General features: G+C 43.0%; 1 pseudogene; it reads right to left on the bottom strand.

The window, feature by feature from the left end:
• Window positions 1-2,608: 2,608 nt before the first annotated feature.
• Window positions 2,609-4,807, bottom strand: LOC128071041 (testis-specific Y-encoded protein 1-like; annotated as a pseudogene).
• Between the last annotated feature and the right edge of the window lie 18,674 nt (window positions 4,808-23,481).

The raw sequence follows: 23,481 nt of genomic DNA, 5'->3' as shown, positions 1-23,481 counted from the left end.
GAGTTGATTGGACTCTTTTGCTCACCATGATGGCTACTCCATTTCTTCTGAGAGATTTCTGCTGCAGTAGTAGATAAAATGGTCATCTGAGTTAAATTCACTAATTCCAATCCATTTTAGTTCGCTGATTCCTAGAATGTTGACTTTCACTCTTGCCATCTCCTGTTTGACCACATCCAGTTTACATTGATTCATGGACCTAACATTCCACGTTCCTATGCAATAGTGCACTTTACAGCCTCAGACCTTGCTTTTATTTCCAGTCACATCCACAACTGGGTATTGTTTTTGATTTGGCTCCATCCCTTCATTCTTTCTGGACTTATTTCTCCACTGATCTCCTGTAGCACATTGGGCACCTACCGACCTGGAAAGTTTCTCTTTCAGTATCCTATCATTTTGCCTTTTCACATTTTTCAAGGGGTTCTCCAGGCAAGAATACTGAAGTGGTTTGCCACTCCCTTCTCCAGTGGACCACATTCTGTCAGACCTTTCCACAATTACCCGCCCATCTTGTGTGACCCCACATGGCATGGCTTAATTTCAGTGAGTTGGACAAAGCTGTGGTCCTAATGTGATTAGATTGATTAGTTTTCTGTGAGTATGGTTTCAGTGTGTCTGCCCTCTGATGCCCTCTCACAACACCTACCATCTTACTTGAGTTTTGCTTACCTTGGACATGGGGTATCACTTCATGGCTACTCCAACAAAGTGCAGTCACTGCTCCTTAACTTGGATGAGGGGTACCTCTTCACCACTGCCCCTCCTGACTTTGAACATGGAGTAGGTCCTCTAGGCCCTCCTGTGCTCACACATCAAATTACAAAGTTGTGCACTTACCACTGCCTCACATCCAGCTCCCACCACTTAATGGCAAATAGATGGGGAAACAGTAAAAACAGAGGCTACTCCTACCCTCTGTATGCAACCCAGATATGTAAAATCCTTGCTGTTATAGATTACTTGGAAACATCTCTTATTCCTCCATTCAAACCTGGGTGTTGAGAACAGCTCAGCCAGTCCATGAACCAGGCAGGCCTGTCAAAATCCAGCTCCCAGCTGCAGTTTTTATATTGGTCTCTTATCATGATGGAAACTTGAGGGTGGTTCATAATCTGCTTTAGGTCAAGAAGCCATTCAGGCCACATACCAGGTGAAGAAGAGCCAGGAGCATCAGCAGTAGTCTGGGGTGGAAGAAGGACACTGGAACAAGCATCTTCAAGGAAGCTGGGCATTTCCACTTGCCCGACCAAACTGATGTTCTCAGGCCCTGCCATACTATCAGACATGCTCATGGCTCTGGTGGGTTCACTGTGGTGTTCTGCATTTGAAGCAGTCTGCATTCCCCAAAGAAGGGCTGTTTCTTATCACTATTGTTCTACTCCAGACCTGTGTATTCTGTGTATACTATGTATGCTGTGCATGCTTACATGGTCAGACTTGAAGTCCTTGTGACAAACTGTGTCTTAAAGCAAAGAGGTTGCTCCCTCTCTCTCTCTCCCCCTCTCCCTCTCCCTCTCCCTCTTCCTCTCCCTCTCCCTCTCTCTCTCTCTCTCTCTCTCTCTCTCTCTCTCTCTCTCTCTCTCTCTCTCTCTCTCTCTCTCTCTGTTTGTGTGTGTGTGTGCATGTGCGTGCGTGTGTGTGAGAGAAAGAGAGACTCACATGTCTCAGCTATATTCCAGGATCATCCAAATTTACAACAATAACTGTCTGCTGAGGCTGCTCTGGTGTACTGTCTCGAGTCATTCCTTACATAAACGCCTCGTGTGTTGCCTCAGACTGGGGACACCTCGTGCCTCCTCTTCTAGTTGTTCAGCACATCCTCTTCTGTCACCTTCATCTCTGCATCTGACCTGTGCCAACACACACCTCCACATAAACACAGGAGACACAAGCACACACCTGTAGACACACACATGCTCGACATGGGGATACAAATGCAAACAAGGAGCATAGGTGTTTCAGGAGCTGAAGAGGCCCATGCCCAGCAATGTCAGATATGGTGTCAGTCAGCACCATGTCCTGCCATTCTGGCTTCCTGCCCACCTCCTCCTAGAGCTCTTCCATATTTTCCCAAGGCAGCCTGAATCCACTTCCAGTGCATCATGTGTGGTGGTGAGCCACCGAGTGGTGGATGTGGAAATTCACAGAAGATCCCGGTCAGCACACAGGTGCACTGGGATCCGAGAAAGGACACCCTTTCAATGATAGATCTTCCCAAGGGTAAGTGGTGGTGGGGGGGGGGGGGTAGTGATGGGCCCAGAAAATCTCAAACTTAGTGAGCAGCAAGAGGCTGGGAGATGGCAGGGCCCATGGAAGGCTAATTCTGACATAGATACTTAATTCACCCTGTCTCTGGTAGTATCACCTAGGACTCTCACACTGCAACCACAGCTGATTTGAGGGAGACTTGCTTCACTCACAGACACACTGAGTTCCCAATACCCCAGTCTCAGCAAGTCATCTGCTACATGCATCAGCCAAATTCAGGCTCTGCAGGCATCTAGCAAGCCTGCACATCCCCATTTGGGAAATGACAGAGTCCCAGCTACTACATGGGTGTCCATCCAGGGGCCTCCTCCAGACTCCCTCACCACATGTGTTTCTGTTAGTTATCTCTCATGGAAGAACCTTTGTCCCTGGGGTAGTACTTCAGGGGATCATCCCACACATCTTCGCCAATGATCTGCTGGCAACACTAGCTAGGTCAGACCGGGAATCACCATGCCTCAAACCACACCATGAGCAGCCAAGAACTCCAAAATCAATCACCAACTATGTGCAGGTCCAAAACAACCACACCTCAGCAATCCTGTTTGATTCTGGGCAGTTGTGGCCTGACATCAATGAGAAAGTTAAGGCTCCTGGTGTCCAGCCTTTGCCTGTGTGCTCCTTGTTCAAAGTCCCAGAACCAGTGGACTGGAATGGAATCACATGTCTTATTCCCTGCAGAAAGACAGGAAAGACTGGGGCAGATCCCACATGTGGAGCATCACACCGTTGCACATCCACACTTATCACCCCAGAAGTCACGTTTTACCAGTGATGTCAAGGTAATACTCCTTGATGATCACCGTGTTTAAGAAGTAGGGGTTGTCCCAAAAGGAAAAGATCAGCTTGCAGCAAGCCTGTGGATCGCTCTGCACCTGCACCTTCCAGGATAGGGAGGAGGGAAAATGTACGAGCTTCTGGGGCCTCAGCTTGCCACCCAGGAAGGCATTAACAGCTTCCACAATGCTTCTCCAAAATCTCACAGTGCAGGAACATGGATAACACGATCTTCCCACTCCCCACCAGATCCCATACCCACCCATCCTCAGTCTCCCTCACTGACCTTCAAGTCAATCATGTAGCCGAGAAAGTCTTTATCTTGGTCGCTGATCATGGTGGAAACTTGAGGGTGGTTCATAATATGCTTTAGGTCAAGGAGCCATTCAGGACACCTGCCGGACCAAGAAAAGCCAGGAGCATCAGCCCTAGTCTGGGATGGAAGAAGGTTACTGGAACAGGCATCTGAAAGGATGGTGGGCACTGTCACTTGCCCGGCCATCACTGATGTCCTCAGGCTCTGCCATTCCATCAGACATGCTCATGGCTATGGGTTTTTTGTGAAGTTGTACATCTGAGGTGATCTGCATTCCCCAAGCAGGGGTTGTTTCTGACCACTGCTCTTCTCCAGACCTGTGTATGCTGGGTAGTGGCATGTCACTGCTTACATGGTCAGACTTGCAGTCCTTGTGAAAAACCACATCTAAAAGCAATTGGGTGTGTGTGTGTATGTGTATGTGTGTGCGTGTATGTGTGTGTGTATTGTGTGGGTGACTCCCATGTCTCAGTTATATCCTGGGATCATCCACATTTACAACAATAACTGTCTGTAGCTGCTGCTCTGGTGTACTGACTCTGGTCATTCCTGACTTAGAGGGCTTGGCTGATGCTCCTCCTCAGATGCAGGCCTGAAAGAAACACTCAAAGGCATGGCTGTGACATGTACATGTGTGGCCCTGCCCAGACCCTACTTGGCTATGCCTTTGGAGCCTGCCAATTGCCCAGGACCACATTTCCTTCAGGGGACTACAGCACCCTTTCTGTGCCCTCTCGTCCACCCCTCCTGGTGCTCCTTTTTCTGGCCCTCCCCCTCCTTCTCTTGAGCAGCAGACCCCCAAGGAGCAAAAGAAAGGATACAGCTTTAGCCCAGAGGCCAGGGTTGCCTTGGATGATGGCGCTCCTCTGAGCCAAATGACACTTCCTCCTCTGACTGTTCTTTCACATGAATCGAACTTAGGCCATGTGGTTATTCTCATGCTCAGAGCTCAGTTCTACCTGCAGGGCAGCCAGTGTCTACAGGGCATATAGTGCCAGGCACTCACTCGGGCCTCCGGACCTTTCCTGGCCCTGCTGCTCCACTGTCTTCTCCTTCAGCTCCTGGATGATCAGTGTTCCTTCTCCTCATTCATCACAACCTCCCCCTTCTTCATGATGTCTTCCACCAGCAGCTGGAACTCCCACCTGATCCTCCACCAGGGGGGATCACAGCTCCCTCCACCATGGACTCGCTCTCCTCCACTGCCTTCACCCTAAAGAGGATGGCCTCTTCTCCTGGTGTGACAACTCGTGGCTGAAAGATCCCAGCCATGCATGGCATCACAACAGCAGGCCAAAGGGCCCCTGACCCCTGAGCACCTGGGCTCACAACTAAGAAGTTCTGGGGTCCCTGGACCCTCCTGCCTTCATGTGACCACCTCTCATGCTCCTCTTAGCCCTGGCCATGACCCCGGGCTGGGGCAGATGCAAAGGGATGTGACATAATAGCACAGCAAGTGATGTGCAATGGCGGCCTACGCTGCAGTGAAACTGTGCAACCCACTAGCTCTTTGGGGGCGACAAGTGAGGGGGATGGTCGGGAGGCAGGGGCAGGCACTTGGGCGGTGGGCTGAGGCTGAAGAAAGAGAGGGTGCCAAATAGCCCAGGACAGGGTGAATGTGCCCTGGGAGATCAGCCAAAGAGGTGGGGCCCTAGGCTATAAGCCACGCACAGGCTGCAGGCCCCAATCTAGACCAGTGGCCAAGAGCATAGTGGGTGGCACTCTTATGGAAATGCCCATAGATTAGAGGGCATCTTTCCCGGCTCCTGGGCTCCTGTGCCCCCACGTTGGCAGATTTTTCTCCAGGGATGTAGCTCGTTTTACATCTTCCTGCAGATCCTGATTGCAGCCATGAAATTAAGAGATGGATACTACTTGGAAGGGATGTTATGACAAACCTAGATAGCATATTCAAAAGAAGAGACATTACTTTGCCAACAAAGCTCCATCTAGTCAAGGCTATGGCTTTTCCAGTAGTCATGTATGGATGTGAGAGTTGGACTGTGAAGAAAGCTGAATGCTGTAGAATTGATGCTTTTGAACTGTGGTCTTGGAGAAGACTCCTGACAATCCCTTGGACTGCACGGAAATCCAACCTGTCCATTCTAAAGGAGATCAGTCTGGGGTGTTCTTTGGAAGGACTGATGCTGGCCACATCATCCGAAGTGTTGTCTCATTGGAAAAGACCAATGGCAGGGATTGGGGGGCAGGAGAAGAAGGGGACTACAGAGGATGAGATGGCTGGATGACATCACTGACTCGATGGACATGAGTTTGAGTGAACCCCAGGAGTTAGTGATGGACAGGGAGGCCTAGTGTGTTGCAATTCATGGGGACGCAAAGAGTCATACATGACTGAGTGACTGAACTGAACTGAACTGAACTGGGGTACCCCAGGCACTGTCATTGACCTGGCTTTTGAAATCCCAACCACAGGTTACTGGTCTGCAATATAAATAGTATACTCCTGTGTCCCACAGGAACGCCAATAACTTGGAGCTCTCCTTATGTATCCTCAGGGGTGCCAAGTGACTGGATACTTTTCTCCAGGAACAGAGAGCCAGTTGCTGTCCTGTTGCTACTGCTGCTGCTGCTAAGTCACCTCAGTCATGTCTGTCTCCATGCAACCACATCATTGGCAGCACACCAGGCTCTGCAGTCCTTGGAATTCTCCTGGCAAGAACACTGGAGTGGGATGCCATTTCCTTCTCCAGTGCATGAAAGTGAAAAGTGAAAGTGAACTTGTTCAGTCCTGTCTGACTCTTAGCGACCTCATGGAATGCAGCCTACCAGGCTGTCCATGGGATTTTCCAGCAAGAGCAATGAATTGGGTTGCCACTGCACTCTCCATGTCTGGATGCTAGGAGAGTAGGGAAAACCCCCAACATTTGCTACAGTTGATCTCCAATGTTCAGGGACACCAGAGCCTGAGGGTACAGATCTTGCTCTGTGTCTCTTTATCTCTGCTTCTGGCATAGCACTGTTTTGGGCAATCCTTCTGTGTGTGTACCAGGGGCTGGTGTCTGCGTATCTCCTTCTCTCTAAGTGGTGCTGTTGCCATCTGCCACTCTTGGGACACCAGTGCTATGTAGACATGCTTATCCTTGGCATGAAGGCAACCCTTCTCCTCCTGAGTAATCACCAATAGGAGATAAGACAGTTTTAGTCCACATGTTCAGAGAGTGCTTTCTCAAACTTGAAAGCCAACAGTGTGTGGTCACTGTTGAACCACAGAAAGGGACAGGCAACCCTCCCTCCCTCGCTGGTCAGACATGAACACTGCACAGGCCTGAGGCAGCTTGGCCACACTTTGCACAGAGGGAGAAACAGGGCATTCTCTGCTGGCATGAGGGAGCTCCCTGAACCTTCTTTGAATGCCTGCCAGGGAGTCACTAAGGACAGCTCCCTGTTAAGTTCAATGACTCACCAGTGCCAGAAACATACACGTCTGTCCATTTACCCTATCGAGGTCATTTCAAAGTGTTTCTGTTCTCCATATGAGAACACATCCCAGCCTGTCCAGTCACCCAAGCCTATGGGGCAGGGAACAGCAAGAGAATCAAGCTGCTCCATCCATCTATAATCCTAATATCTGATATATATGTTCAGCAAAGAGTACAAAGTGTGATGTTTCAAACTGGAGTACTCTTTAGGTATCAGGTGGTTATGTTGCAGGGCTGGTCCATCTCTGAAACCTCCCAAAAAAGTAAAGGGGTGCTCATGCTCATGACAAGGTCAGTTAAAGAATTCCCAGCACTTGAGAAGGAGGGAAAGACCCTGGTAGCTGGGTGTCCAAGGGGCTGTGTGGTCACCCACCATGGCTTCTGTGTCTGTGACTGCAGCCTGTTCTGGGCCTTGACTCCTCTGCACTCTCACTGGTCACTCTCAGGCACTTACCTCCTTCCTGTCCTTTCTGCCAGGCATCCTGGGTGCACCACTGTGATTCCACTTAGAACTTTCTCACTCAGTGAGACAACGGGGATGGATTCCCTGGCTTCAGTGCTTCTGCTGGCCAGATTCTATGTACCTTTCCCTAACACTGTCCGTTTTTTCACTATCCATCACCTGGCTAGGTCAGTCCCGACAGTTCATGCTCTAAAGCATACTGGCAGGCACTTCAGAACACACATGTGCACACACATGTGTGTGTACACACTAACATCTCTGAGAAGAAACTTGCACATATGCAGATGTAAAAGCTTTCTTCTCCAGGAACATGAATTTTGGTAAGCACCCGACTTTCTTTTCCTGGTTATTTACTTTCACTTACTCATCGATCATGTCAGTTTGGACTTCTAACTCTGTGGCTTATCCTCAATGGATACAAAATCTTGGCGTTTTCTGATGAAAGGCACTGACCTTCAGAGCCACAGGCAGGGTTGGAAGTGCTCGCCATTGACAGCTGAATGACATGCACCTGTGTTCTGCATTCTCTCATCACCTTGGAGAGCTTCACAGTACCAGTAACACTGGCCTGATCCATTGCCTGTGCCTTACTTCAGGGAACCAGAAAACAAGGACCGCTGGGCTCAGCTGACTTGAAGAACTGCTTTCTCGATGCCAACTATCTAGGTCATTCTGTGTCAATGTTCTTGTCCTGTTGCTAGCCTACTACCCCTTAGGACCCACAACAAAAGTGTACCTTTCTGTGTGTCCCTATCTACCTGTGCCCCCAAGAACTATCGCCCTGTAGCAGGAAAAGGTCAAAGAGCTGCCTGAGCATCCAAGGGCTCCAAGAGACTGTGACAGACCTGGGTCGGTCCAATGTTGTGAAGAAGGTACTCATGGATACAGGGTCTCTTCTAATACTTGGCATGGAACCTGAGGCCATAAAGGTAAGGTGGCATCCCTACACATCATCCCTTCTGTTTAACACTACTCAAACACATGAAGTCCCTGAACAGATGATGCCCTGGGAAACCTGCCTTTTCTGGGCCCATAGCTCATGCCTTCCTTGGCAGAAAATAGCTTTCTATTTAAATACATCAAGGGGGCTTGAACCACCCAGGCCTCACTGATTTGCTAAATGCCAAGACTCTCTTTCAGTTGTTCTCATTAGAACTAGGTAGGACTCCCTACAGTCAGACTAGGTAGGACTCCCTACAGTCAGGCATCTCTGGTTGCCTACCCTGCCCATATGCCAGGGATCCAGCCTCCAGCTGGGCCCAGGGGCATCCAAGATGGTCATCTGGAAGGCAGGGTCCCTCAGAGCGTCACCTGGTGCAGATCCCCTACAACAAAATAAGTTATTCTCCTCTAGGTAGTATGTCAGAATCCTCCCTTTGCCCTTCTGGCCCCCACAGCCAGGTGCAAAACACGCAGAGGAAGAAAGGAATTCACATCAGGATTTTCAGCACGAGTCATGGAGTATCTGGCAGGAACGCTACTGCCTAGACCCTTGACCCTGAAAACCAGCAGGCTCCAAAATGCCTCCAGGGGCTTCCCTGTCTCCTACTCTCCCGAGGTCTCTTGGGATATGAAATTAGCCCACCATCTTTGCTTCCACACAGGCACACCCCAGCAGATGGGCAGACAAATACTTCCATACCTGTGCTTTCCTTGCCTTTCTGCAGTGCCAGGGAGGCTGGAAGTGCCTGGAGGCATGCTACTCTCACACACTGCCTTTCCTGGCATGCCTGTGGTTTTACACGGACAGCCTACCTTAGCACGTCTTGGGTTTTCTGTGGCATCGTGCCAGGGTGTGCCACCCTCTTGGAGAAAGGGTGCTGGCTGATGGGCTGACCCTAGGCAGCACTAGCTCAGGACCTTCCTGGGTCTCTTTCTCATGTATGTGGAACGAGTATCCAGTACAGCAGGCAATCTATGCCTTTTCTCCTTTGGATATCTGACCTTTTCTGCAGGACCTTAACCTCCTCACCATCTCGGGTCCTGCTGTAGCCCCGTCCGTTATTTCCACAGGCCGGCCCACATCCCACAGACTGAGGGCTCCACAGGTAGTGGTTTCAAAGCCCACTCCACCTGATTTGCCCTGGGTGAATCCTCAGACCATGCACCCCCTCTTCCCGGTCCAAACACACACAACAACATGGTGGAAATGGTGAGCGTGTTATATATTTTGTTTATTTGCAGATTTCTGAGGCCACGGTACTCAGTTATCACTGGCCATCCTTTGCTAGTTCCCATCCTGGACAGGGTTACTGCGGAGGTACGGCAACAAAGCACCCTAGACTGGGGACACTTTGTGCCTCCTCATCTGGCTACTCAGCACCTCCTCTCATCTCTGCATCTGCCCTGGGCCAGACAAACACACACGAACACACACCCACATAAACACATGTAACACAAGCACATGTGTATATATACACACATTCTCAGCATGGGGACACAAACGCAAACAGGGAACACAGGTTTTTCAGGAGCTGAAGATGCTCATGTTCAGCAGTGTTGGATATGGCCAGAGTAGGCAACATGTCCTGTCCTTGGGGCTCTTTGTCCACCTCCTCCTCGAGTTCTTCCATATTTTCCCAAGGCACCCTGAAGCTGCTTCCAGCGTAGCATGTGTGGTGGTGGTGAGATCCCGAGTGTTGGATGTGAAAATTCACAGAAGATCCCAAAGTTAGCACACAAGTGTACTGGGACTCTGGAGAGGGCACCCTTTCTATGATAGGCCTTCCCAGGGTAAGAGGCAGGAGTGAAGGGCCAAGGCAATTTCAAACTCAGTGAGAAGCAGGAGGCTGAGAAATGGCAGGACCCATGGAAAGATGATTCTGACAAATATACTTAATTCACCCTGCCACTAGTAGTATCACCTAGGATTCTCACATTGCAACCACAGCTGATTAGAGGGAGACTTCTCCCATGGACACCCCGAGTCCACCTGTTCCATGCGTGACCAAAATTCAGGCTCTTCAGCCAGTCTGCATGAGACTGAGCATCCCCATTTAGGAGAGGACAGTGTCCTAGCTAAGGGCCGGGACACAGCTGTCCCTTCAGGGCACACTTCCAGACACCTTCACCCATGTGTTTCTGTCTGGTACCTCTCATGGCAGAACCTTCCTCCCCAGGGTAGTTACTTCATGGGATCGTCCCACACGTATTTGCCAATGATATTATGACAACACTAGCAAGGTCTGCCAGGGGCTCACCAGGCCTTGAACCCTCCCGTGAGCTGCCATGAACTCTAACATCAATTGCCAACTGTATGCAGAACCAAAGAAATCCAACTTCTGCAATCCTGTTCAGTTATGGGCAGCTGTGACCTGAAGACCAGTTGAGAAAGTTAAGGCTACTGGTGTCCATCTGCTGCTGGGTGCTCCCCATTCAGAGTCCCAGAACAGGTGGAGTGGAGTGGAATAATATGCCCTATATCTGCAGAAAAACAGGGGACACAGGGGCAGATTCCACAGGTGGATTATCCACCCCCTTAAACACCTACACCACCACCCCAGAGCCATGTTTTACCAGTGATGTCAAGGTAATAATCCTTAATGATCACTGAGTTCCAGAAGTAGGGGTTGTCCCAAAAGGAAAATATCAGCTTGCGGCAGGAACTTGGATGGCTTCACATCTGCATCTATCAGGACAGGGAGGGGGGGAAAGGTATAAGCTTCTGGGCACCTCAGCTTCCCTCGCAGGCAGGCATTAACAGCTTCCACAACACTTCTCTAAATTCACACCGCTTGAACATGGATACCACGATTACCCAACTCCCCATCAGGTCCCATACCCAGCTGTCCTCAGTCTTCTTCACTGACCTTTAAGTCTATCTTGTAGCTAAGAAAGTCTTTATCTTGGTCACTGCTCATGACAGACACTTGAGGGTGGTTGAAAATCTGCTTTAGGTCAAGGAGACATTCAGCCCATATGCTGGGCCAGAAGATCCAATAGTAAGAGCCCTAGTCTTGGGTGGAAGAAGGACACTGGAACGGGCATTTTTAAGGATGCTGGGTACTTCCACTTGCCCGGCCACAACTGATGTCCTCAGGCCCTGACATACCATCAGACAAGTTCATGGCTCTGCGTTCCCTGTGGTCTTCTGCATCTGAGGTGGTCTGCATCCCCCAAACAGGGGCTGTTTCTGACCACTACTGTCCTCCTGATTTGTGTGTGCTGGGTAGTGTCATGTCACTGCTTACATGGTCAGGATTTACAGCCCCTGTTTCACACTGTGTCTTCAAGCAAGGGGGTGGTGTCTATGCATATGTGTGTGTCTGTGTGTTTGTGTGTGTCTTCATCAAGAAAACCTGGGTCTCTGTCCTTCTCTCTGTTTTCACAACGAATGGCAGACATGTTTCTGAACTCATCTGGCACTCAAAGCAGAAGAGAGCAGCAGTCCCTTCCAGTTCCACCTTGCTTGGGGACATCCTTGTGCCTTTACATTACACTAGTGAGCCACTTCAGTGGCTCTGACTGACCAGCATGGGTCTTGGGACTCCTGATCTCTCAGCTATTTCGCAGGATCATCCACATTTACAATAAATGTCTCTGGTGGCAGCTGTGGTGTACTGTCTGTGGTCATTCCTGACCTAGAGGCCTCAGATGCCACTCCTCCTCAGGTGCAGGCCTGAAGGAGACAGCCAAAGTCATGGCTGCAACACTTACAGGTATTGCACTGTCAAACTCTTCTCAGCTGTGCCTTTGGAGCCTCCTCTCCTCTGGAGAACACTTCATTCCGGGGCCACCCACACTTTCCCTGTACCCTTTCCTTATGGGCTCGCTTGCTTTAACAGGCTCTTTACACAATCATTTCGAAGGTGTTTTTTGCCATTCTAAATTTGACTATAAAGCTCACAAATTTTAACAGCACAGTAATACAATTTTTCTAATGTGCACTGTTAGAGTCTGGTGAGCTCTTGGTGAGTTTCTTGGTTTCAGTTAGAAAGCCCTGCATTATTCTTAGTGCTGTCAAATCTTCTGAAACTGAAGGAAAGGCTACAAGTATTGCAGACTAATTTAATTAAGCTACTTTTTTTTCTAAAGAATTAAACAGTTTCAGCTCCCTCACCCCACAAAAATATTACCACTAAATCCTGAAGTTTTTCATGACTTTATTGTTATAATCTGGTAGAACTGAGATTTCTTAGTGCTTCATAATTTCATCAGTAAGCTTTTCTGAGGTGAAAAACACATTGGAATTAGTTTTTAAATTAGTCCTAGCCACAATAATCAGGGAAAAAGGAAATAAAAGGAATACCAATTGCAAAACAAAGAAACCAACTATTACTGTTAGAAGATTACATGACTCTCCACAGAGTGAACACTAAGGATGCCAATCAAAAATTTCTTTAGCTAATCAATAGAGTATAGCTTCAGAATACATAATTAATACTCAGGAATCCCTTTCATTCTGATACACTAGCAAGGAAAATCAAGAAAGAACTTAAGGAAAGAATCTCATTCAACATCCAATGAAGAGAATAAAATATTTAGGAATATATTTCCCTAAATAAAGCAAGAACCTGGTACAGAAAACTATAAAGCCATGTTGTAAGAAATCAAAGATGGCACAGACAGATGAAGTATATCATGTTCTTGGATCAGAGGAATCAATATAGTGGCAATGAGTATACAGCCCAAGGCGATCTATTGGTATGTTAATTCACCATTGATATTCTCAGATTAAACTGTGGAGTCCCTATCAAAACACCATCGGTGTTTTTCACTGAACTAGGACAAATAATTTCATAATTTGTGTGGAAACACAAAAGACATCCAATGAGCAAAGCATTCTTGAGTTTAACAATGGAAACAGAGGAATCAGCCTTCCTGACTTCAGACTATACTAAAAAGCTACGGTCATCAAGATAGTAAGTTACTGGGCCAAAGACAGAAATAAAGATCAACAGAACAAAATAGGAAGTTCAGAGATGAAGCCACACACCCACAGCCACCTTGTCTTTGACAGAGGATGTTTAAATATACAACGGAGAAAAGATAAACTCTTCAACAAGCAATTCTGGGAATACGGTTCAACCAGAAAAGAAAGAAATATTTTCTAATTCCACACACAAAAATAAATGAAAAATGGATTAAAGACCTAAGTAGAAGATCAGAAACTATAAAACTCTTAGAGAAAAACATAGGCAGACCATTCTCTGACAGGAATTACAGCAAGATCCTCTCCTCTATAATAGAAACAAAAGGGACCTATTTAAACTTTTAAGCTTCTGCACAGTGAAGGAAACTATGAGCAAGCTGAAAAGAGAGTCTTCAGAACTGGAGCAAATTACAGAAAATCAAATAACTGCCCAAGAGTTAATCTCCCAAATATACAAGCAGCCCATGCAACTCAATAGCAGAAAAACAAATAACCTAATGAAACAGTGGGCCAAAGAACTAGGCAGGCATTTCTCCAGAGAAGATATACAGATGACTAATGAACACAGGGCAGATGCTCAGCATCACTCATTATCAAAGATATGAAAATCAGTACCACAATGAGGTGTCATCTCACACTGGTCACAATGACCATCACCCAAAGTTTCCAACAAGAAGCACTGGAGAGAAAGTGAAAAGGTAATCAACTTACACTGTTGGTAGGAATTAAAATTCGTATAGACACAATAAACCATACGATTTCTTAAAAACCTGGAAATAGAAATGACCCAGCAATCCTACTGCTTGTATACACCCCAAACAAAGCAGAACTGAAAGAGACACGTGCATACAAATATTCATCTCAGGACTATTTATAATAGCTAGGACATGGAAGCAACCTAGATATCTACTGTAGATGAATGAATAAGGAATTTGTGGTATATATACAGAGTGGACTGTTACTCAGCTGTGGAAAGGACTGCATTTGGATCAGTTCTAGAGAGATGGGTGAAACAGGAGCCTGTTGTACAGAGTAAAGTAAAGTAAGAAAGAGAAATACAAATACTGTATAGTAATGCATAAGTATGTAATTTGGAGAGATGGTCATGATGATCCTACATGCAGGGCAGCAAAAGAGACAGAGATGGAAAAACAGACTTTTGGACTCTGTGGAGAGGGCAATGGTGGGATGATTTGAGAGAATGGCATTGAAACATGTACATTACCATATGTAAACAGATGACCAGTGCAATTTCAGTGCATGATTCAGGGCACCTAAAGCCAGTGCTCTGGGACAACAAAGAACAATAGGCTAGGGAGTGAGGTGGGAGGAAGGTTCTGGATATGGGAACACGTATGTACTGGTGACTGACTCTTGTTGATGGAAGGCAAAACTATCTCAATGTTTTAAACTGAATATCTTCCATTAAAATACTTTTTAAAAATGTAAATGTTGCTTTCTGAAATTGCAGTGTTGGGAGTTCGTGGTCCAGCATATCTTCTGCACGTATGTAACAATGTCTGATTTGCATGAGGGTAGTGTCAAATTATGATGAAAGAACTGTGTTTCCACACCCAACAGAACTGCCAAGTTTCCATTAAAATATTACTTTGTGTTCCCCTCCAGGGCATCTTACAGAATGTTTCAAGTGACTGGAGAGGAAACAAAAGAGATCACTAACTTTTAAGCATCAGTTAATGTGGGACATTCAATACTGAATAAAGTTTCTAGGCCTAACAAAAATTTACCTATACAATTTATACATGACATGTATCAAAATAATTCTTCCATGAAAAATTGCACATAAGCAACTCAAGATGAAATATCATGCTTCACAGTTACTAAACAGGGTGAAGAAAAAAAAAAATATATATATATATATATATATATATATATATATATGTTGTCACCAGTGTTTCACTTCATTCAAATTCTTACGTCAAAATACTACAAACTGGCTTCTCAACAATGGAAAGTTTCAATTCCAGTCATGGTAAGTCTACGATCAGTGTGCTGGTAGGCTTAGGGTTCTGGTGTAGATGCTCCTCTGATTTGCAAACTGCTGAATTCTTGCTGCCTCTGCTCATGGTGAACTCTCTGAGCTTTCCTTCATATGCAGAGAGATTCCTTTCTAAGAAGTTCCTCCATGGTGGCAGAAGGACATCCCAGATGGCCTGCCTCCCATTACTATCTTCTTCTGGGATTAGGGCATCAGTATACAAATTTTAGAAAGATAAAAACTTCCAGGAGCGAACGTGAGGAACTCCGCCCATGGCAAAGTTCATGAGGAAGGAGGCTTGGCATACGCAAAGGCATGGTCAAGCCTCAGGAAACCCCCTGTTCCCGAGCATCTAACCCCAAAACCAGAGTCTGTTTTATGCTCTCACCTACACCTCTGACTTTACGGGGGGCTCTCCCCCATAACCATTTCTCTTAGAGAAGGAGTAAATGTGCAGCTCCAAGGCAATAAAAATTCTTGAGCATGACAGGAGTGTTTCAGCTTACAGACTCCTCTGAAGGTTATCTAGCCCACCTGTATAGGTTCGTCCGGCCACTTGTGATTGTTTATAGCCTCCCAACCTGAGAGGCAAGGATGTTCTAGACTTACTAAAGGCAAATTCTTTTGGGGAGTTGGAAATTATTAGTATAGTGGGTTGGTTAGGAATTATATTGGTGAAGGGTTCTTCATTTGTTGTGTCAATAATTGCTGCTAATTCCCTACTCTGGGTGTGACAAGGATGTCTCAGGTCAAACCTCTCTGCTGACAGACTAGCTTGTGTGACAGGATTATCCATACTCCTGCCACATGATTGTTTACTACCCCTCAACCATAAACAGCACAGAGAGTTTTGGAGTTTTTTGACAGTCTTGATTAGCATAGGGCCTTTTCTTCTTGTTGAGTCAATGATTGTAGCCAGGCCTCCATATCCTTAGGCACCTGGGAATATATTAATCAATGTATTTGGAATACGGAAAAGGAAATACAGTAGTTTTTAAGTTTAGCAATACTAGACTCTTTGAGTTAATGGATTTTCTCTTTTGTAATAGATCACTGTGCTTTGTCATAAATCACTGTGTCCTTGCTATGTAAAAATGTAACTTTATCATATCTTAAGACTGAATAGATCTTAAGGGGAGCATTGGTGAAAGGATTTTCATTTGTTGGGCTGATGTTTGCTACTAAATCTCCATGTTCCCTACCCTTATAATGAATATAACTAGTATATAGGAAGAAATAAGAAGTAACCTTTAAGCATATAGGAGAAATAAGTATTAACCTTTAAGACTAATCATGTTAACCTTGGGTTAAATAATTTCCTTTCTTGATTGTAAATCACTACACCCTCACCCTATAGGAATGTAACTTTATTTGGAGGGTGGTGTCTGGTTTTAGAAAAAACACCCTTCGAAAAAATAAGTTTTTTGGTTATCAGAAAGAAAGGATCATAAAATGTCAGCGGGTCTCATGCCCAGAAGATGATGTAATATTCCTAAGACCTTTTTTTTACATTTATGTGAATCACCTGATTTTGATAAAGGTCAGGACTGCTGACCACCACGTGACCCTGTATTCATCCCTATGTGTAACAAAGGTATATAAGCAAACCCAAAAATTAAAAAAATCAAATCAGTTTCTGGAAAGACTGATTCCCCTGTGTCGTTTCTTTCTCGATCCCCGTTTTCCCGGCTGAATTTCCATCTGAAATGTGGGCACTCACCAAGCCTGCTAATTCTGCCTGGGCTTCTGAGATCGGACCAGGGAGGCCTCAGTGCCTCCTCTCCTTTGGGAGAATGGAAAGACGCCTGTGGCCTACGTAGGTGATGATTGGTATTCCATGTAAACTAATTGTTCAGCCTCTTTTCTCCACTAATTCTCCTACTACACTATCTGTTTCTAATCTCCCTCTATATCTGTAATTAAATAAGTTTTTTCCAGGAGGCCAACTCCATCCCCACCTTCGAATCACCCGGTATCCACCCGGGCTGGGCCCCAGCAAAAAAAAAAAAAAAAAAAAAAACAAGCATACAACAATCAGACCATGACAACTAATGGACACGATTTAAGTGTAGATTAAATCTTTGGGTAAACCTCTATGTGTTTGAGAAAGTCCACAGAGAAGTTTTTCACTTTGTCATATGTGCAGATTCTGATATTTTGGGCAAAGGGTTGAAGAAAGATATGTAAGAAGACTAAATCACCAGGAAGTTTTGATTATCCATGAAATCAGCTTCTCAAATTTTTTCTTCAGCATACTAAAACTAATCCTTCATCTCAAATACATTCAGCATATAAGTGTTTAGGACCTTCACAAATGAAGCACCACAAACCACATCGGTAAAATTTTTCTTGGAACTAATTAAGTATATATTCAGTTTATAAACTTAAGAAAGAAAACTCTAGCAAAGTGAAATGAAACCACCTGAGGGTTTACTCCCCCTTTTTTGTATTACAGAAACCAGCTAAACGTGTACTCCCTATACATTTTCAGAAGGAATATGTTTCAGACATTACTTGATAAATGGTCTCTTGTTATACACGAGTATAATTTTATTGAGTTTAATGAACTAGCCCTGAACTTCATTTCATCTTACTAGAGAGTATACATTCAAAGCATACTGTTAAAAACCAAGGTTAGTATCTTAATTTGCATGAAAATATGCACACACAGAAATACACCAATAACAAAAAGTTAGGCCAAAATACACTATGTGCAACACTTTCTCTAATTTTCAGTGGCTGTTCCTCCCTTTCCCTTATCTAAGCTAAGGGGAAAATTTATGAAAGTCTTAGTTTATAGAATTGAGTAATGAAATTAGATTTTCACTGGTACAATGTAGTTGTAAAGTAAAGTGAAGTCACTCAGTTGTGTCCTACTCTTTGTGAGTCGATGGACTATAGCCCATCAGGCTCCTCCATCCATGGAATATTCTAGGCAAGAATCCTGGAGTGGGTTGCCATATGATTCATTATATTCATCACTATTTGGTTACAATGGATATGACTTTTGAATGAAATGACATGCAATCTATTTTATCCATAAAGGATCATCCACTTATTTTATACTTAATGGCTGTTATACTTGAGAAATATTTAAAATGCTAAGTAAAAACACTCTCAACAAACAGATCTAAACGTTCAATGTTAAGAAAACTAAGTATTACCTAGTGTAGAATTTGTGCACTTCTAATCACATAAATTGAAAACTAAGACTCCAACCTTCTTCTGAAAACTTCACTTTGGAAAAGCCCTTCATATGATACTGGCAACACAAAGTGATGAATATATGTTACCAAACAGTATCAAAATTACACTTGGACAACATACATAAGAAAATAGACCTTTTCAAATTTACTTCAAGTAGATATTTCTCCTTTCCTTAAATTCTATCAAAAATCTCAAGAAAATGTTTAGATAACTGGAATATATAGAAAGATTCTGCAACCAGACTAGTTCATACTAGGGCTTATGATGATGAGACAATTTATTCAAAACATCTAGTAACTGAAGGTAAAACAGGAAAGGAATCTTTTCTCTTCTTTCTTTCTCCCCAGTGTTTTCACAGTAGATATTGTGGTCTTTATCCATAAGTTCCATTATATTGAAAGAACGAAGTGTTCACATTTCCCTCAAAATATTTCTGCTTCATTAGTTTTTAAAAGAAATATGATACTTTAAAACAATGAAAATACACCGTTTGTTATTTAAGGCACAATATGCTTTAAACTACATTCATACTGAAGTTTTACTCTTCTTAACAGGTGATGACCAAAATTCAAACTGTAGCACGATCCTCAGACCTCTGAGTTCAACCCTGATCTGTAAGTGAAAAGAACATCAGGTCTACAGACAAAATTAATTCTTATAATAATACATAAGGGAATCTTCCTTACACCACTTAGAAAATCAATCCTTTTGAACTAAAGTTAAGGACATCAACCAGTTTTCTCAACTCCTATCTGTTTTCACTGAATCTCTGTGATCGCCATGAGAACATCATATGTTATGCAAGCTATTCTTTTTTTTTATTTTTAATATTTTAAATTATTAATTTTAATGGGAGAAGAAAATGGCAATGCACTGCAATACTCTTGCCTGGAGAATACTGTGATCAGAGGAGCCTGGAGGGCTCCTGTCCAAAGGATCACATAGTCAGACACGACTGAAGTGACTTAGGATGCGTACATGCACTGGAGAAGGAAATGACAACCCACTCCAGCATTCTTGCCTGTAGAACCCCAGGCACAGAGGAGCCTGGTTGGCTGTCGTCTATGGTGTTGTGCAGAGTCAGATATGACTGAAGCTGTTTAGAAGCAGCAGCAGCATTCATTTTAATTGGAATTAGCATCTATTTCTTCCTAAAGAGAGAAGGGTGGTACTAAATCAAAGTCTTCTGACTCAATCTGATCGCAAGAGTGACACTCTAGTAAATCACCAGGATAACTGACTCTGGCAATAACTGGGAATCTGACATAAAACATATAAACCTGAACAAAATTTCCAAACAGAGACTCTTTTCATTACCATGGTCTTTAACCTTTCCCCAACTGAGCAGCATAGTCACAGCTCCAGAAAGCTGTTCTCTGTTCCACTAAGGAAAGGATTAATTCTGTGGGGCTTGGTATTCAAGTGTTCCCTTTGGTTAGATTATTTGCCTTCAACCTCAGCTCAGTCTTGACAACCTTCAGGTCTCAAATAACATACTATGCAACTGGTGCATTTTGCATTCTTACCACAGAAAATAACTTTCAGTTGTACCTCCACAGTATTAACTTAGCCACAAGGAAGCTCTGGAAAAACTGAACTCAATGTTAGAGAGAGAGCACAGCATTTCTATGAAATCTGTTGTCAGTATTACAAACGATTATAAACTACAAACCCATCACTAGATAGACATCTACTTACTGCACATTTCACTACTGGATTCTTGCTTTGTATTTAATCATTTTATACTTTCTGATTTGCAACTGATCCATAAAACCTGGGGTCCACTTTTTCAAATAAAGTGACTTTTTTTAAAGCCAAGATTTATCTGAATTTTTTAAGATGTTCATTTAACTTTTACATAATTTATAACTCAAAATACATAAAAGATGATGGAAAAATTAATAAACACATAAAATAAAAATTATTGTTAATTTTTTAGAGCCTCTGATAAATGTTAGCAAAATTGGATCAGAAATATTTTTAAAACAGTTAATGATATTTCAGCAAAATTCTTCTAATCTTTGTTCATTTAATATATCTCGTGTGCTTTAAAATGCATTACATCAGTAGAGTTTTGGGCTTCCCTGGTGGCTCAGAGGTTAAAGCATCTGCCTGAAGTGCACACCCAGGTTCCATTCCTGGTCTGGGAAGATGCCCTGGAGAAGGAAATGGTAACCCATTCCAGTATTCCTGCCTGGAGAATCCTACAGACGGAGGAGCCTGGGAGGCTACAGTCCATGGGGTCGCAGAGTCAGATACGACTGATCAAGTTCACTTTCACTTCAGTAGAATATTATCATACGTTTAAAAATCTAGAAAAAATATGGTAAAAATTCTGGTAAAAATTTCACCATTAAAGAAAGGTACATATTCAGCTGTTCTAACTCATGGTGTAAGTAATCTGAAACAACTTGGATTTTCATTGTTATTTGTGGCCACAACACGCAGGATGCGGTTCATCTTTTTCCAACCGGGAATTGAACTCATGACCCCTGAAATTATAATCTTAAAACGCTAGACCACCAGGGTAATGCCTTGTTTTCATTTCCTAAATGATTTGGAAAATCCGTCAAAGTATAATATGGACTGGTATGAACAGATGTGACACACTGAATAAAAAATTGTAAATTGTGTAATCTTGATGAATATGTTATTGCTCACTTCAAATTAAAACAGATTTTCTCTGAGTGTCTGAAAATACTCAAAAAAGATGTTGGTGACTGAAAAATCTTGAAATCCATGTTCTAGGTCACCGATTTAATTTAGACTTCCTAAAACCTACTCCTGGAATTCTAAATTCAACCTTGGTATTCAGTCAAGAACTCATTGATTCTTTTGCACTTTTGGTTTCTAATGTACATTTTTACTACCTAATTTATTAAAAAACAAACAAACAAACAAGAAAACAACCAAGGATCCACAGATTTATAAAGTTCTTGGAAATTTAAAATGGTTGCCAAGCTGGTTTCTGAATATTCATCAATATTCAAATTCATGTATACATAAGCCTCAATATATATTCAATTCAATGTTCAACCTTCTGAGTCCTAAGACGGTGAAAGATCTGAATACTTTCACATATAAAACAGTAAACACACACACACATGGTTCAGGCTAGACTTACAACTCAATGTCTTCATCCTCACCTGCAGGGTCCTTAAACTTGATTTCATCATCATCCTCAGGATCAGAGGTATCTGTTTCACTAAGTTCAGCTAAAAACAGTAAGAACATACTCTTAAAGATATAACATCAATATGTTACTAGATTAATTGCTTATTTAAAAAATAAAACTGGATTAATACTAAAACACTGAACTGTACAAGAAACTGCTTGTAATCAATCTTTGGTTCAACAGTTGCATTCCAAGAAAAATCTTCCTAACTAGAAACATATCACAGAGAACAAACTCACAATGAAACCTCTATGAGAAATTCACTGCAGAATAAGTATTGATCTGATTCCCAATTATTAGTACGTCTTAAATGGCCTATTTGTCATCAGAATCTTCACTCTTACTCAAAAACTCAACTTTATAATAAAACGCACTGTAGTAGAATAATAACATTGCTATTATGTTCAAAATGTGAATTTAGTGCACTTCGTCTTTTTTGTTACTAGGAACTTATTTTAATTGTTCCACACTTACTAAAGGAAAAATAAAATAATTTTGCCTCTAAGAAATAAAAGGGATTTAAAAACACTGTCCACAAAACTCCATGACAGTACTCTATATCTTAAGAAAAACTGAATATTCTTTTCCATAAAAATCAATACCAGTACTGTAAATGTTGTCCTCAATTAGCTGAAAATGTACAATCTCTTAAGAATTGTTTTTAAGAGTGTTAAAGAGGCATTCCTTTAACAATTATTATGTACAAGCCTAGGATTTGTGAACTTTTAAATTTCCCACCAATAGAAAATATATTAGGAAGGTAATCCATTACTAAGTCGTTAATATTCCGAAGTATTTAATACATACTCAAAGTGAATTCAAGCATCTATTCAAAAATACAGAAAAAAGAGTATTCTGAAATGACTGTTTCACCTAAACACTAACTAGAAAATACTATGAAAAGACAGGGAAATGTACTAACTTTGGCATTAACTACTATATTCCAGAAGCTCTCCATAAGCCTTCAGACTTCTAGCTTCATCTGCATTGTACTTTAAAATTACATCAGCTTTTTTATCCTTTGAGAAAAATAAGGAAGGATCAAAACTGGTTATGCAAAAAAATCATCAGTTATCTCATAAATTACTTTCAAATTAAGGACACAAGGAAAACCTCACTATTTTCTCACCTTCCTTCTATCATCTGCACACACACACACACACACAAATAATCCTCGTGATGAAGTTTGCATGCATGACCAAATAAAGTATAGACTAGGAAAGTTATGTATACAATGCACTGAATCAAAGAAAGAAAAGGAAACACATTGGGTGGCGGTTTTGCAATGTGGTCCTTGTCCATTCTTACACTGTAGTTCAAACTGAAAGTGATATTATTACCCAAGAGAAATCTTTCTATAACCCACAGTTCTTAGAGTATCTTACTGATTTGAATTGTCTGTGGTGATTTTAAAAAGATACCTATATCTTCCTAAAACCTGACAGGCCTGACTTGAAGTCTTTGTGTGTTTATGACGCAAATATGCCTGACAATTACAGCCCTAAAATGTTCATTTTTCTCCATTTTAAAGAAGCTGAGTCACTGACAGAGGAAAACATTCTGAATGCTTACAATTAAGCTAGAAAAGGCCTAAAGAAAGACAACTGAAAATATCACAGTCATAAAACTGTAGTGTAATACAAAGCAACACTTTTCAAACTATAATGTGCACCAAAAACACATAGGTGTCTTATTAAACTCTGAGTGTAACTCAGTAGTGAAGAGATAAGCTAATAACCTGCTAATACAATTCCATAGAATAGAGATGCTGCTATTATCTTTAGATTATGACTTGAGTAGCAAGGGTTTGTAATTATCCACAACAGTTTAAAAATCAGAAGAGCTATTTGTGTCTATCACTTTGCAGTTAGTCTTTTAATCCCTTAAAGGATTAATTATGGTTTCACTGCCCATCAAACAGAGAATTAAACTGGTAATTAACTATTATTTGATCCATT

The sequence above is a fragment of the Budorcas taxicolor genome, chromosome Y, assembly GCF_023091745.1.
Source record: "Budorcas taxicolor isolate Tak-1 chromosome Y, Takin1.1, whole genome shotgun sequence".
NCBI classification, from domain to species: domain Eukaryota; kingdom Metazoa; phylum Chordata; class Mammalia; order Artiodactyla; family Bovidae; genus Budorcas; species Budorcas taxicolor.
This window is presented reverse-complemented; position numbering and strand designations above follow the sequence as displayed.